The 14,936-nt window shown below is 35.4% G+C and overlaps 2 pseudogenes; one reads left to right on the forward strand and one right to left on the reverse strand.

Annotated features, from left to right (window-relative positions):
• Window positions 1-5,368, forward strand: part of LOC149558261 (heat stress transcription factor A-5-like) — a 34,167-nt pseudogene extending 28,799 nt beyond the window's left edge.
• Window positions 5,369-5,553: 185 nt separating this feature from the next.
• Window positions 5,554-14,936, reverse strand: part of LOC149558262 (xanthotoxin 5-hydroxylase CYP82C4-like) — a 14,961-nt pseudogene continuing 5,578 nt past the window's right edge.

Genomic DNA, 14,936 nt, shown 5'->3' on the forward strand with positions numbered 1-14,936 from the left:
AAATTATTTACAATGCAATGCAATAGTCTTTTATAAATTCTGTCTGATGTCCATCACATAAAGTAATGCCCCTACATAGTAGTAAATTTCTTTCCTATTTCTCTAACATGGACGGCTTTAAATTTGTGCAATGCTGCTTCAAATTACCCACTCTAACATCTTGCATTCAAACCCTAGAGATCAAAGAAGATCATTGTGAACAAAAACAAAATCCAGGAGTGAATGGCTTAAACATCACACACTAATGCTTCATTCCTAGAGTAAAAGTGTTAAATAGTCAAAATTTGACTTACTTTTCCAAGCTTAATTTCTTGATTAGTGTGTGATGTTTAAGACTAGCCGGCGCAAACCAGGAGCTTGTTACATATTTGCTATATCAAACCTCAAGGAAGCACAAAGATTTTTTCAAGAAAACTACTCTTACTTGTATGAGTGATGTTGACAAGCAGCAAGAGTTGGAGCTGTTCGTAAATTTTTGGAGGAGATTTGGGAGGAATAGGTGGAGAGAGTCGTCAGAAGAGATTATGGAGGAATAAGTAGAGAGAGTCATCTATTGTTGAGCCTTTATAAGTTGGATGTTGGGGTAGTGGGGTTTACTATATACATTTGTGTTTTCATGCATGGCCTATTGGAAAGCTAATGTGGCCACGTATATTTACAACCTGGGTGGAAGAAAAAACATTTTATAATCCCAAAACATGCTATTTAAGGAAGCTCCCTCCAATGGCCATGCAAATAGACGATATCGAGGAATGTTTAATAAAGGTATGCATTTTTCCATATAGACAATCATTGTTGTTATTTGACTTGACTAACAATTAAATGCATTTGATAAATTCCTCATATTTTGAAAGTTTTGTTCAAATCAAATAGTTGTTTTTTAATGTTTACTGTATATTGTGTCATAAGTTTAAACCATTTTTTTTCTTCCCTTGTTTTATGGGAAAATTAATGTTATTAAGGTACATTAAAACAATTATTATTATAGTTGTAATTCGATCAAAGAAAGAAATCATAAATTTAATTGATTCATCAAAAAAATTATTTCTGTTACTCTAATTTAATATAATAAATTAATTTTATAACAATACCTGATCACCATCTACTGCATGTACAGTAGTAAAATAAGAATATATGTTTTTTGTTTGGAATTTTGACCAAAAGTCATTGACATCTTGTGCATTTGTAGCAGTTAAATAATTGCCAAAAGTCCTATGACAACATGGAAATGTTAAAAATCTATTATTGTTAGGACTAAAAACTATGCTCGATGTGTCTCCGTGTGTCAATTACATTAATGCAACCCCCTGTATTTTGTAGCACATATGAATGTATATTCTTTTGTAAAATCCAAATTAAAAATTGTAGATGTTAAAGTTAAAAATTTACATTGTCATTCTGATGTTAATATAAAGAATTGACGTGTTATCCAAACATTTTACGGAGGTTTAATTATATTAATTAATCTGAAAGAGAGAGATTAGTCTTCAAGAAAAATTAAAATTTCTCTCTCCCCATACTTTTCTCTTTCCACGTACTAAAACTTTTAGAGAGAAGTACGAGATTTGAGTTAGAGTCTCATTCTCCTTTTCACAATCCTCTCTCTCCATGTACTTTTCTCTCTTCATGTACTCCAACCTTTAGAGAGAAGTACGGGTTTTGGTTTTGCGTTTGGGCTTTCACTCTTTCTCTTCCAATTTTTCTCTCTCCACGTACTAGCCATACTCTCTCTCCCCATACTCCAACTTTTAAATGTAATTCTAACCCGAACCTCCCAACCCAAACTTCAAATTGAAGGTAACTACCGGCTGGAAATAAAGTTCACAGATGTTTGGAGTAATTTAGGTATGCTGTTTCATTGGAGGCCAGTTTGAAAAAACCCCGAAATTGCAAGAACCCAAACTCCTATATTTTCAAGAAAATGAAATGGCAGTTATAATATCCGTGCAAACGAAGATGTGGATGCAATCTATAATGGAGTGAAATTGTTAATATCATTAGCAATGAAAGGTGGTGGCTTCTTGAATGACAGAAAATAGTTCACATCAAAGTTGTCTCATGAGTTACTAGAGTATGTGTGCGGGTTTTAAAACTAACATTGCCATCCTATTGATGTCTTTGCCGCAGAGAAACTACATGGTCTCAATAAGGATGATACACCATATTATATGCAAATAGGTTCAATTGAAAGTTGGCAATCATGGGAAAGCTTGTGGAATCATTACCCAAAAATGTGAGATTTTTTCTATTGGCAACTGCAATGATGGCACGATAGCATGCATTCCATCTATGTATCCTAGTGAAGAGCAGCCGATCCAAAATAGCATAGCTAAAGAGAGAATGATACAAGGATAAAGCCACTAGTACAGGAAAAAGAACATCCCTCCATTCCATAAGCCAAGGTGGTAGGAAGAAACAACCATGATGCCCATATGAAGAGGGAGTTTAAAATCAGTACACCCTATGAAAGCAAAGGAAATAGGTGAGGATGAAATATATTTCTTTCATCAGCAAGTTGAGACACTATAACCTGGTGTAGCTCCTGGTATAGTGCCATCAATACAACCAGTTGCTTCTAGTTTATGAGTTCCCACCAAATGAAACCATAGAAAAGCATATGAATTGTTTAATTTGATATCATCAGATCATTGAAAGTTGGCAATGCATGGACAAATTATTGAATCATTGATTATAACTTTGTATTATTATATTCAAAATAGCCAGCTTGGAGATTCAATTCGAATGCATCCCAAATGATTAAATGATTCAATCAAAATCAGCAATATATTTTTATAACAAGGCATATCAGAGCATGTGGTGGTGACATGGGAAACAATCCAAGTCTGAAAAAGAGTTGGTTAGGATTGTGTGTAAAATGTTTGACTAAATGCCTTGGGATTCAATGTGGGAGTGCTAGATGCCGTAGTTTTATCTCTAATTTTCCTAGCAGTTCGATGAATACTTAGACTAAGTGCTATGTGAGTCTACACTCCCAAGTCATCACTCCTCTCTGAGATTACATGATTCGGTGCAAGCTTCAGTTTTTGTAAAGATGTAAATTGAAAAGGCAACTTAATACATATGGATTTCACAAAATTGATCCTGAGTGGTGGGAGTTTGCAAATGAAGACTTTTTGAGAGGTAGTAGGCATTTACTGAAAATCATTCACTAGTGCAAGCCTATTCACAGCCAACAATAGGAGCATCTAATAGAAACTCTAGGTTTAGGGCCTTATGCTAAGATGAAGAATCGTGAGTTGGAAGATGAAATTAAAAATCTCAAACAAGAAAAGCAAATGCTGGTGATGGAGTTAGTTAGGCTTGGGAATCAACAACAGGGCACTGAGGTTCAGCTGCAATCATTAGAGGAGCACCTACAACAGATGAAAAAGTGGCAAGAAAGATTAATGACATTCTTAGCTAAGGCTATGCAGAATCCTAGGTTTGTGGCACAACTTGTCAAGAAAAGTGGGAAGAATTTAGAAATTACTACAACTAGCAAGAAAGAGTGACTACCCAAGCATGAGAACATCTTGTGCGTTGGGGAACGTGATGAGGAGGATGGTCAATTAACAACATATAATCCTCATATGAGTGATATTATGAAGTCTGGGCTTATGCAAATTTATAAGAAGGATTTGACTGGGGAGCTTGAGACATCATCAGACATGTTAATAAATTCCTTCCATGACATTGCAAGTGATGATCTTTTTGAATCAAAGCATTGTGGAAATATTTCAAACTACCCACCAGAAGTAGCTATTGCAAAGATTCCTGCAAGTTCTGGTTTCCCTAATATACCCATCTCGTTGGAGCTTTCAGATATCCATAGGTCCACCTTAGTAGACCCGAATTCCTCCTTTAAATTGCAAGAATTGTCTTGTTCTTCAAAGGTAAAAGAGACAATACCATTGACAGGGTCAGTAGGATGCATTGCCTCTGATATATTGTGTAACTTAAGTTTGAATCCTCTATCTTCTCCAATTGAATTTAATACCACGAATGACCTAGAAAAGGTCACTAGCAACTTTGTGGATGGAAGTTTTGCACAAAACAACACAGATAATAGAGAGGGTATAGATAATGGTATGAGTAGTGGGTCTCACAAGAAGAGAATCAATGATTTGTTTTGGGAACGATTTCTTACTAAGATTCCAAAGGTAGAAGACATAGGAGGGGTTGATTCTGAGAGTTAGGGGAGTGTTAGTTGGGATGAAGACGACAGTCCATCTAAACAAGGGAATTTGTGAAGAACACATAAGAAACTTGACTCAGCTACTCATAGCACATATAGATCAAAGAGCAGCTCAGGAAATATTAGTGATCATGGTTAAAAGTTAGAAGTGCATATGTCTAAAGTTGTCTCACGTTTTTATTTATGTATTTTGTAAAAAGGTCAACTTTAGAGTTATCTCTGGTTTTGGTTTTTCTTACTATAGTTAAGCTTTAAGGGTTAGAGTTGGTTATGAACCATCTTCAAGTAGTCCAAACTCTAACTTTTTGGGTAGTTATTAATCCGAAAAGTTGGTTATTCTAGATTGGCTATAAATTCTTGAAAATCATTATAATAAGGGACTTTTTGGACTTGGGAACTGGGAACACTTATGCTCTGATAACAAAGCAATTTTTGGAAAGTGTGTACAATTGTTGTTTTTGTAATCAGTTATTTCTTACTTTCTTAGTGCAAAGAAATAAAAGAAGTACATTTGGGCGTTCTCCTTCTAAGAGTCTGAATTGTTGAGGTGTTGATTCATTTATGAGTATTTTCATAGTATGGTGTGAGTATTCATGAATGGTCAAATTAGCATTATGTTGGTGAAAGTTCTCAAGCGTAGTCCTTGATTGCTCTCATTAATAGTTACATCATTGTTATGAAAATGTTGAAGGTGTGTGGTGCATTCGCTATCAATGGTTTTCCTTCCTATTTTCTAAGTTCTTCTCATCTTTATTGAAAAATCTAAAATTTCATCTTACGAGGGAGCTGCCCCTCTAAACACAGAGGAAGGCCGGATATCAAGGGCCTATCCAACTGTTGTGAACGGTTTGCCACACACATTCCATTGGACAAATTCTACCGTGACAAATCTGTTTACCAACATGACGTTATCAATCAGTTGTTAAAATCAAGGTTTTTGATTTTTGACATCACTTTTAGTTTTTCTGACAGGAAATTCTTGGTGTTATCTCTTTTACCAGCCCTGTTTGCTCTTTTTTAGACATCTGACACCTATAATTCATTTCAGGTGTGTTTGGTAAGCACACCTTATGTTCCCGAATATCATTTGTAGCTTCCGATATCTCCTCCTCAGGCGTAAAGTCAAATATTCCGATGCAAGTCTGCTACGAAAAAGCCTATCGGCTTAATTAACCAATTCAAGACCACGTGAAAATGGTATGATATAAACATGGTTTTTCTAAAATATAATTTTGAAAAGCCTTAAAAATGAAGCCTACAATTACTCTTTTTATGAGTAGGTATAGTGATAGCTTCATATATTCTAGATTTAAAATGAGAGGCAGCTATCCATGTTCAGTCACAGACATTAATAATAATCAATAAAGATTGAGGGGCAGGTGAGGTTTGACAATGACCTCTAGTGGAACTGCTCTGGGCATTGTGAACCCCAGTCCCTCACTCATGTCAATCACACTACCCTCCGGAAGAGACCACTGGAAGCTCTGAAGAAGTCACGCCAACGTGTACTGAACAACAATCAGTGCTAGAGACATTCCAGGGCACATTCTCCTTCCTGAACTAAACAGTATCAATTCAAAGTCTCGCCCTTTCATGTCAATCACTTTCCCTCCCTTTAAAAACCTTTCTGGATCAAATTTCGTAGGATGGCTCCACAAAGCAGGGTCCCTGTGCATTTCCCACACTCCACCATTACACGCCTCTGCCCCCTCATGGGGAAGTAGAAGAGGTCCTGCTGGATAAAGCCTCAGAGTTTCATTAACAATGGCTTGCAAATAACTGAGCTCTTGCAGATACAATTCTTCTACTACTCTCTCCCTTCCCACGTGCTTGTTGATCTCCTCCTGTGCTTTCCTCAATATGTGTGGCTGCTGCAAAATAGCCGCCATTGCCCATTCGATGTTCACAGCGGACGTGTCTGTACCTGCCATTATTATGCCCTGCAGAACCAAAATACAGATTGGGAAAAATAATCATCGCCAATGGGTTTTTGAAATTATAAACAAAAAAGGGGCAAGAAAATAAATCTTACAAGAGCGGCAGCCTTCACCACAACGTTGCCACTGTCGGATTGAATTTCTTGGTTATCTACCGAAGACATGAGAAGATCGATCAAGTCCTGAGTGCGCAATTGTTTCCCCTATTTTTCCCCGTGCTCCTTCACCAATTTCTGCATAAAGGCATCTCTTTTCTTCTGTAGTCTTCTCATGGTGGATATGGCCCCCTGTAGATTGAGACACTTGAAAAAAGGTAGGTAATCTCCGATTGTAAAAACACTATACAAGAAGAATGTTTCTTCTACCAGCTTCTTTAGCTCACACCCTTGGTCCAAATCCTCTGCGTTATCAGGTCCTCTCGAGACTCTCTTGTTGGCAACAATTTGCATAATTATATTGGATGTGAAATCAGAAAGCCTTGATTTCATGTTTACCGGGGCTGAAGAACTCTCAAACAGGGCACGGATGAGGGCGGAAACTTCCTCTGTGCGTAGGTATTTGAAGGAGTCGATTCTGCTGGCTGAGAAGATTTTCATGGTGCAGATCTTCCGAAGCTTTTGCAACAGTAAATTGTAAGAAGTGTCGTGAAGACTCTGTTGTCATATCCCAAATGCGTTGAAGCGGTCGTCTGTGGGTGTAAGAACCGAATTTTCTAACAGTGCCACATGTACAAAACAAACACAAATTATCGAAATACTGAATTTAAAAATTCAAATGTCAACTACTTTTGCATAAGCACTTATTCTCATTTCATGAAAGTTGAAAAAGAATTAATTACAACAATATTTAAACGAGTCACAAAGAAGAAACATGTTGTCATAAATATCAATATTTGGACATAATTAATGTCGTTTGTTTCTAATACAATCCTACCACATGTCGGAATTACAAAAGACATAAGATTCTAATATATACATAAAACACATCAATCTTATGTCATGACTATGTCGACATGTATGCTGAACATAAGCATAAAATCAATACATCATATGGTATAAATCGTATGATAACATAAATCATATAAATAACATGCCATCAAACCTTAGTGTCCATCTGTATGTAGTCCTGTCTCCAAGTTGTCGAAACGTTGTCCATCCTCTATCATGAGACGGAAGAGTGATTCAGGTGCTTTTACCGCCAAACCATAGAGTGGTTAGCTCCTCGAAGTTCTTTAGTTAAGAAGAACTACCCAACCCTAATATGAGAAGGCTAGCAACTTGGCACAATTAGATCAGAAAGATCTAATGTAGCCAAGTGATCTAATCTACTTACACCTATGTCTAGTAGATACATTCACAAAGATATCGAAGAGGAAAAATAAAATAAAATAACCAATGCATTTCAATCATATGCATAAATATTTTACTGAGCTTGGCCAAACATCATGAACTAGTTTAGTGTAAAAGACTGGTAGGTAATTTATAAGGAACACAAACACAAGTTTCCAATAATTATCCTCCTCTTTGTTTCCACATTCAGCACCCTTCCCAAGAGTCAAAAATTCATTTCCAAATACAAATTTATAAGAGAAAAACTATGATTTCAATTTCAAATGACAAATTGATCCAACCTAGAAACGTCTCTTAAGTGAAAACTATGATATTGACCCATACAAATCAAGAACATGAACACACACTTTCCAAATGCTCAATTGCCCACACAAAGTTGATCAAAACCTACCCAAACATTATATAAACACACATTCCTTAAATAAGCACACATCTTTCAAAAACGTATACAGTCACTATAGTAATACTATAATATAATATTGATTTGTCTAAAAGATAATAGCAACAATTTAAAAGGAATTACATCACATATTTTATATACTTAAAGAAATTCCTTTTTTTTACTATTGATTATTTACCAAATACCCAAAATTAATTAATATTTCGCAAACAATCAACTTTAAAAATAATAATTTAAAAGATATAAATTGTATTGCTTAAATTGGTTGTATTCAGACATAGTCCCATTCTGTAGGTCGACAGGCAAAAACTATCGGGTGCATAACCGAGGCATAACTCCACACATCTTAGCCAAATCACCTTGCAACTGCACTTCTAATGTTTTCATGGTTTTTAAAACTTTGATGAGAATCAATGGCTCAAAGAAAAATTAAATTAAATTGTATTAATAAAGCTATCAGTCCCAAATAGTTTTTAATATATTAAATAAAATTGCTTTTCTTTCATACAGTGATAGAAACATAAACATGCAATATGTTTTACCTCTTCCTAAAAAGAGACTTTTCCTACTTACATAACTTGATCAAATCTCAATGTAATGGTTTCTATGTTAATTATATATATATATATATATATATATATATATATATATATATATATATATATATATATATATATATATATATATATAATAGTCTTAGCTTAAGGTATTCATAAATCATTGAATCTTGGACAATCAATGGTACTATGGATTCAACGTCTCAGCAATTCAAAATTTATGGATGTAGATTAACTAGCATGGGTTGAAATTTTAGCCCCATCTCCTTCTCTCAATTTTAGTATGATTGTTTATCCGGACAATTAGATTTGACCGAGTAGGCTAGAATACATGATGAGAGCCTACAGGACTGCATTTAAAAAATAAATTAAAAAAACAGAAGTTCTGGAAACAAAACAAATCACTCCATAGTAACCAAATCTCATACTAATCATATAAAAGAAAAAAATGGCTGCTAGTAGCATTCCTTTGGATGGACAAAGTCACATCTTAATGATTTGGGACTTAGAAGCTAATGTTGGTATTGTTATGACAGAGCCTAGCATCACTTCAATCTACTGGCTAAGGGAAAAGAGTTCTATTCAAAAACAATATCATATATGACCATAGAAAGTAAGGTTTGAATTCTTCTAAAGTTGGGTACTGGACCAAGCCCAAATTCCAAACTGTTCTCCCTATTGAAAGATGTTTAAAACCCCAAATAACACCAACTGAAAATAATAGAAATTGTTTCCCATATTTAATAAATTCAGTTTTTAAGATAGCAAAATAACAGGAGAGATATATATCACATCTAAGAACTCATGTAGCCACAACTTAAAAGCATAGATCTCTTAATCAAATTATTTTTATTTCATTTTTCAATTATTGAGAAAAGAAACTTGGAACCTAATTCTCCTTTCTTCCAACTCGTTTCTCTCCACCAGGCAAAAACAAATGTGGGATGGCTGCCTCCACCAAGTAGCTTTGTCTTCAAGCTCAAATCAGCTTCTTCACTCCCAATTCTCTTGCGGTTTTTTCCCCTTCTTTTCCCAATTCTTAAACTTCTCGCCTCTAATGGAAAATGTAGTGGAAAAATTCCGCTTCCAAAGAAAAATATTTCCCCTTTAATAAACTCCTACCCACTCTCCATGTCTTGTCTCTCATTCCTCTTCTTTAGCAACTAACGTAATAAACATTTAAAACAAAAACCACTTACCTAACAAATTTTCAAAATAAAAATAGTTCTATTTAATTTGTAGTTTACTAATTCAAGTTTACCATTTTGAAAATAGAAAAACTATTAATTACCATTTAATTTCCCAACTAACTATTATCATTTCAAATTCATGATTGTAATTATTAAGGGAAAATAAAATGAGAGTATAATACTTATTTTAAAATTCTAAATTATAATATTTCTAAAGAAATAATATGTAATCATTCATTTATTCATTTATGCAACATAATCATAAAAAAAATGTTTAATCCATCTAGATAAATTAAAATTCAAAGAAAATGATTTAAATTCAAATAAAAAAAACTTAGTTTGTGTGTGCGACTATGCCCTACAAATTTTGAGCCAACCCTACTGAGGAGCTAAACTCCTCTACCTCAAACACTCTTCTACATTCAATACCTATACACTCACAAACTCGACATCATCCATTGAGTTAGTAACAACATCACCATGATAAATAAATAACATCTTAAATATGAATTTTTTAAACATTCATCATACATCACCAAATATAAACATATGAAAACAATGATAATTTTATCCATCATATCAAAATCTCATATGATCAATCATATAACAAAATCACTATATCAACAATAGGTAAAATTTATCCATCTAATATCATCAACTAATAAAGCCTAAATAAAATATAAATGTATTCGACTGAAGTCGAGTCATACATAGTCATAGTAAAAAAGACAATCAACATAATAAGTTTGAATAAAAAGCATGTCAAAATTTGAGTCGTGACATCCCTCCCCACTAGGAAGAGACATCGACCTGATGTCCATCAGTATCCAAAGATCAATATAACATAAATAAACTACAATAGCAATAAAAAGCACTAATCTAAGTAAAAAGATGTGAAAAGGACTGATGTGTATCATCAGCATCCTCCCACATAGCACTGTCAACAGAGAACTAGTCCCATTGGACCTTATACTACAAGATGTCTCTTTCATGCACTTGGATAGTGAGCTCATCCACAAGATGGGTAGGTAACACCTGCACCACCCCTGGATCCTGAACCTACAAGGCATCCCAATCAAGACTATGAGATGTATCAGAATAATATGGCTTCAACAACGAAACATGAAAAAATTATGGATATGGGCCAAAGATGGTGGTAGAGAAAGTCGATACACCATGGGATTTATGACCTCCAAAACATCAAAAGGTCTAAAAAATCTCAGCACAAGCTTAGAAGACTTCCCAAAAGAGATTGAACTCTTAGGTGGATGCACGCACAGGAAAACCTTCTCCCCAACCTAAAACTATCTAAAAGTATGCTTCTTATCTGCATAGCTCTTTTGCTGGCCTACAGCTTCCTTCAGGTGAGCACGAATCATAACCATCTATTCTTCCATCTCCCTAAGCATCTCAGGACCAATCACAATTTGATCCTCCACTCTATCCCAACTGATAGGTGTATGACATTTATGCCCATAAAGTGCCTCGAAAGGAGCCATTCCAAGAGATGCATGATAAGAATTATTATATCAAACTCAACCAATGGTAGGTATTCCTCCCACTTAAACTGATGATCCATGCAAGACATCTGAATTAAATCCTCAACAACTTGATTTACCCTCTCTATCTATAGATGATAAGTAGTGCTGAAACTTAACTAAGTCCCCAATGAAGTGTTCAAGGTCATCCAGAACTTTGATGTCATTCTTGTGTCCCTACCGGAAATGATAGTCTCAGGTATACCATGTAACCTAAATACCTCTTGAACAATTTTTTTTGCCAACACCAATGATCCATCCTTCAAAATCCTTGGTATAAAATATGCAACCTTGGTCAGCTTATCGACCACAACTAATACAACATCATGCCTCTGCCTAGTCAAATGTAAACCCTATATAAAATCCATTGAAATCACTTGCCATTTATACTCTAGTATGTCATGAGGATACAACAACCTTGCCAGATGAATACACTCAGCCTTAACTCGCTAGCATTCTAAACATTGGGCAACAAAAGTAGTCACATCACACTTTAACCTTGGCCAAAAATAAAGTGGCCTCATATCTGCAACCATCTTAGTCACTCTAGGGTGACCCGAATAAGGAGTACTATGTATTTCCTCCATCACAATTTTCCTCAACCCTACATGATTGGGAATATACATACAACCCTGATACCTCAAAAGATCCTTTGTGTTAAAATTGTATCCATCCAAACAATGATCAAATGGATCAGTGTGCATTGTGGTATTAACCATCTCATAATGGTCATCACCTATGAGGTTTTCAACAACATGCTATTTCAGTCATGTTCTAGTAGTAGATATAGCAGATACATGCCTTCTCCTACTAAGAGCATCAGCTACCCTGTTCTCTTTACCCTTAATGTACCCAATACCAAAATCATACTCACTGAGGAATTTGAGTCAACGCCTTCTTCTGGCATTCAAATTTAGTTGAGTAAAGATGTATCTCAAACCTGTGTGATCCTTTTTCAGCTCAAATGGTTTACCAATAAGATAATGACTCCACATCTACAATGCATTAACAATGGCAGCCAACTCAAGATCATGAGGCACATAGTTAACCTCATGTTGCTTTAGCTTACGGGACTCATAAGCTACAACTCTACCTTCTTGCATCAACACTCCACCTAAACCATCACCTGAAGCATCAGTTGTCATAGTGAAATGGCTATTGGGATCAAGAATCACAAGAATAGGAGTGGAGGTGAGCTTCTATTTCAACAACTAAAAATCCCTCTCACATTCATCAATATGCATATATATCTTCCCTGTCCATTGTAGTGAGGTAATAGGTGCTGCAATTTTTGAAAATCCCTCTATGAATTTCCAATAATAGCCTTCTAAACCCATGAAGCTCCAAATTTCACTTACATTCTAAGGAACTGACCATTCCACAATAACCCTAATCTTGGAAGGATTCACCGAAACTCCATCAACAATGATGATGTGTCCAAGGTAGTGAATTTATTTTTGATAAAAAGTGCACATGGTAAGCTTCACATACAACTTCCTATCATGAAGGCATTGCAAGAAAATACACAAATTTTCCTCATGCTCCTCCATAGGTTTTGAATAAATTAGAATGTCATCAATGAAGATTTCCACAATCTTATCTAGATAATCTCGAAACGCACTATTCTTTAGATTCATGAATGTTGTAGGTGCATTCATTAGATCAAAAGGAAAAACTACAAATTCATAGTGCCCATACCATGTCCTGAAAGTTTTCTAAGCTATGTCTTCATCCTTAATCTGAAGTTGATGATACCCATATCTTAGATCTATCTTTGAAAACACCTTAGCTCCCTTCATCTGATCAAAAAGCTCATCTATTCGTGGTAGTCGATATTTTTTCTTTATGGTAACCTTGTTTAACATCCTATAATCAATGCATAGAGGAAAGGTTCCATCCTTTTTCTTTACAAAAATCACTGGTGCTCCCCATGGTGACACACTTGGATGTATAAACCCTTTGTCTAGCAACTCTTGCAACTGAACCTTGAGCTTGTACATCTCAGTGGTGGTCATCCTATAAAGTGCCTTGGACTTTTGCTCAGCTCCTAGCTTAATATCAATTGAGAAATCAAACTCTCTCTTAGGTAGTAACTTCAGTAAATCTTTAGGAAAGACATCCCGAAACTCCTACAATATTGGGTAATCATCTATGGAAGGTATAGGATCTTCAAGATCTCTAGCATGTGCAACAAAACCTTTTTCAACTGCATAGGTGAAATATGCCTAAGCACTATCAGCCTCTTAATCCCATTCACTACTATTGGATTTCCAATGTCATCCAAGCATTCAACTAGCTTATCCTCACAATTTACTATAGCCTTATGCTTAGTAAGCCAATTTATGCCAAGTATGATAGCGTATGACCCAAGTGGAGCTACATATAAATTCACTTACATGTGAAAATTTGGAAGTTCTAACTCACTATAGGATAAACATTGCTCTACTCGGTGCTCTGTCTGATTTCCATACTCAACTAACTAGGGTTTATCCATATAACTAGCTTTAATTGGAAGTTAAGCTACTACACTAGGATCTATAAAAGACTTTGTAGTACTAGTATCAATCAAAATAGAAACTTCACAACCGTAAAACTTACTAATCAATTGCAAAGGAGTTGCCTAAAACTCTGCCTACCTATGGTCTACAACTGCATGAATTTGGTGCTGAACCTTTGGTCCATTTCTAGGTGCACTCCTTTGAGCACATCTAGCTACATAGTGATTACCTTCCCATACAAAAAAACCATCACAAGGTCCTACTTGAATTGTTGATTTATCATTCTTGTTCCAGTTCCTGTTATTGTTACCATTGTTATTTCTATTGTTGTTGCCTCCTCTACCGCTATTCTGACCTTGGAAATTCCTATTATTTCCCTTTTGTGATTCTTCTTGTCCCTTTCCTTTCATGTTATTCATCTATTTATGACCACCTTACTGCTTATTACTATCCTAAAATTTTCTCTTGAAAGATTGGTTATTGTAGGCTTTTTATTGGAGCTAAATCTTTCGATCATTCTTCTTGTTTTAGTGCCTTTCTCAATGCATAGTCCATAGACTCTGGCTCATGCATTTCCACCTCATTATAGATTTTTGGGTGCAACCCCATGAAAAACTTGTGAGTCCTAAACAAGTCATCATTTTAGTACTGAGGAACATATTTAACTAGATGGTAAAATCATTCATGATACTGCATGACTGACATGACTCCTTGGATTAGCTTATTAAATTTTGATGCCTTCTTGTCATAAAACAACTGAGTCAACCATCACTTTTGAAAATGTTATAAGAAGTCTTCCCATGATATCTCACCATGTTGTAGCTTCTTTTCAGCAATAATAGTTCCCCACCATGTTGTCGCTTCACCAACCAACTAAAAAGTAGCCTATACTACTCTAGACTTCCTAGTGAAATTATGAACATGAAAATACTAGTGGCTATCCAAGCTTCTACCTCTTCACCTATAGTCTTACCATTAAAAGTAGGAGGTGTGACCTTTTTGAGGTCCTTTCTGAGACCTTTTGTGATTTGGACCTTATCATGAACTAATCTAGCCACCCTTCAGTCAACTTCTTCCTTCTGCTGCTCCTCAAACCTTCAATCTTCCTCCTATTTCCTTTGAACCTCAAGCAGTTGGTCCTCCTCTCCTTTCTTTTGTGCTTCTTCTTACTGATGCAAAGCTTCCTTGTGCTCATCCTCCTTAGCTTGTCATCCTCTTATGGCATTTTCCATGTCATCCATGCACTGTCCCTGTTGAATGAGGAGCACCACA

The sequence above is a fragment of the Cupressus sempervirens genome, chromosome 5 (assembly GCF_028749045.1).
Source record: "Cupressus sempervirens isolate cs-2001-9-10 chromosome 5, ASM2874904v1, whole genome shotgun sequence".
NCBI lineage: Eukaryota > Viridiplantae > Streptophyta > Pinopsida > Cupressales > Cupressaceae > Cupressus > Cupressus sempervirens.